At 44.5% G+C, this 2349-nt stretch overlaps 1 pseudogene; it reads right to left on the reverse strand.

Annotated features, from left to right (window-relative positions):
- Positions 1-553: 553 nt before the first annotated feature.
- LOC109199085 (sodium/calcium exchanger 2-like) lies at positions 554-1984 on the reverse strand (annotated as a pseudogene).
- Between the last annotated feature and the right edge of the window lie 365 nt (positions 1985-2349).

Genomic DNA, 2349 nt, shown 5'->3' on the forward strand with positions numbered 1-2349 from the left:
TGCATCCTTTTGTGTGGCAGCCTGCCCTGTGAAATTACTACACTCTATATGTACAACGGTTTGTACTATTTACAGCGCGTGTGGAGAGCCACCTTCAGCTATACTGCGTATTAGACAAGCATCACCACTATACAAGAACCTCTAGTAGTAAACAAATGTAATGTTGTTGTAAACATTCGACTCCTTATTTGATGCAGTGCTCCTCCACTTCCTCAGTGAAGAAACATGAAGCTGCAGAGTTGATGGTTTGAATGAGAGACTAAAGGAAAACAAAGGTATTTTTCCTTCAATGCTCACAGGTTTGTGATCCGTCTCAGTGGTCTGATCCTGGAAGTGAGCTCCTCAACCCAAAATAACACACCTGGCTTTAAAGTGAATAAAGCAGCACTCCTCTGACTGACCTGACCTTCTTTTCACCTCTGAATCTCCCGTCACAGTCATTCTCTGTCACTCTCCGTCTGCTCCCCGTTAACTATCCGCAGTAACCTTTCGTTTTCACGCTCTCACCCTCCAAAAATTCCTCTTAACCCTCTTCCAAGTAACAATGAATGTGTTTAAAATGCGCTGTTTACACATGCTTAAATGTAGTGTTTGTGAACATGTATCTGAAGCCCTATTAACCAGATGAATCTTACACTTGTTTTGTGTTAAACCGTGGACTAAATGGACTGAGAGTCAACGATTTTGTGTGTGCTGCTGTGCAAAATTCTTCTGGAACATTCTTCATCTCCTCTTTAAAAGCCGTTGATGTGACAGTAGGCCTCTAGGCTGGAGAAGAGGATGTAGAGGAACCACAGACCCAGGAACAGGAGGGTGGTCAGGAGGCGGGACACTTTCGGGCCGCCAAGCTCTCCGCCGATGGAGGGCCGGCGTCTGAACAATAGCACGGACATGCAGATGAACGTGAAGATGGTGAAGAGCGTGACGGAGAACGCCAGTGATCCAGGATCCACCCGGAACTCCTTTCCTTTAATTCTCCAGTACACGGCGGCCACTGACCATGCCACTCCGATCCCCAGGAACACGTTGACTGCGTTGCTGCCAGTGACATTTCCAACCGATGCGTCGGCATGCTGGTCTTGTATGGCAGCCACTTTGCTAGCAAAGGTGTCTGGAGAAGGAAAAGGTGGAAAATGTGAGTCACACACCTTCACACCCCAGAAATTTTTTAAATAGAAAGCAATTAGATGATTCCAAAGAGACAAACAATGACCAAAAAGATACAAAAAACAACTGCAAAGGTACAAAATGATTGACAGAAAGTCAAAGCAACTACAGAGAGATCCAAAATTACTTTAAAGAGGCGCAAAGCTTGTGTCCAGTAAGATGACTGAAAATGATTGAAATGATTCAGAGACACAAAAATGACAAAAAAGTGACTAAAAACAATTAAAAAGATGCAAAATGACAAAGAGACATAAAATGGCCAGAAAGAGCAACAAACACCTACAAAATCACACAAAAGATACAAATAGATGATTATAAACAGATGCAAAATGATGCAAAATGACTGAAGGACACAAAACAACTACAAAGTTACAAAGTGACACTACATGCACTCATAAATCTGGGTATTCTCCCATAATCCATCCAATACTCAAAACAATCAAATCATCCACGCTCCTTTCTGCCTTTTCTTGCTCTCACACAGTGAAACGGGACATTTACTCACCTGGAATGGAAGTTCCCAGCGCCACAAACACCACGGCGGTCACAGTGTCCCGCAGCCCCACGGTGCAGCCGAAATGCGATGCCAAATCCCCATGATGGCGGTGAGGAGCCCGATGGCGCTGATGGACACGAAGAAGCAGGCCCAGCCGTTCCAGTACTCTGTTGGCGGGACGCAGGCAAACAGAACCTTCCAGAAGACGGTGAGGAAATGCATGACGTAGTCGTAACAAGATGGAAGGCGCTCCTCACGACCTTCCTCCTCGTCATCATCGCCATCACCTGGAGGAGCCAAACACACAGTGATATTTTTTACAAGTTACAAACAGCACGGAGGTCATACTACTCAGAGTACTCAGGGGTTTGGACACAGTAGTGACCTGGGTTTGAACCGTCACGAGGAAGGACTTTTTGATTCTGTAGGTGATGTGTGGGATTTATGTCCTGCCAGTTTCATGGCGTGGCAGGATATTAATCCCATAAATGTTCTGTTGTAGTCGTAGCTCTCTAACCCTGAAGTGACCAAACTATTATAGCACCTTAAAGGACAGAGCGGTCTTTGACTTTTGCACAGGAATACTTTTAAAAATCTTTATCATACTTTTACTGGGTCCTTTACCTATTACATATTTCTAAATCATCTCTTACTTCATACAAACCCGATTGTCCTTGTTTTGTGGG

Source organism: Oreochromis niloticus, unplaced genomic scaffold (genome assembly GCF_001858045.2).
Source record: "Oreochromis niloticus isolate F11D_XX unplaced genomic scaffold, O_niloticus_UMD_NMBU tig00007220_pilon, whole genome shotgun sequence".
Classification (NCBI taxonomy): Eukaryota; Metazoa; Chordata; class Actinopteri; order Cichliformes; family Cichlidae; genus Oreochromis; species Oreochromis niloticus.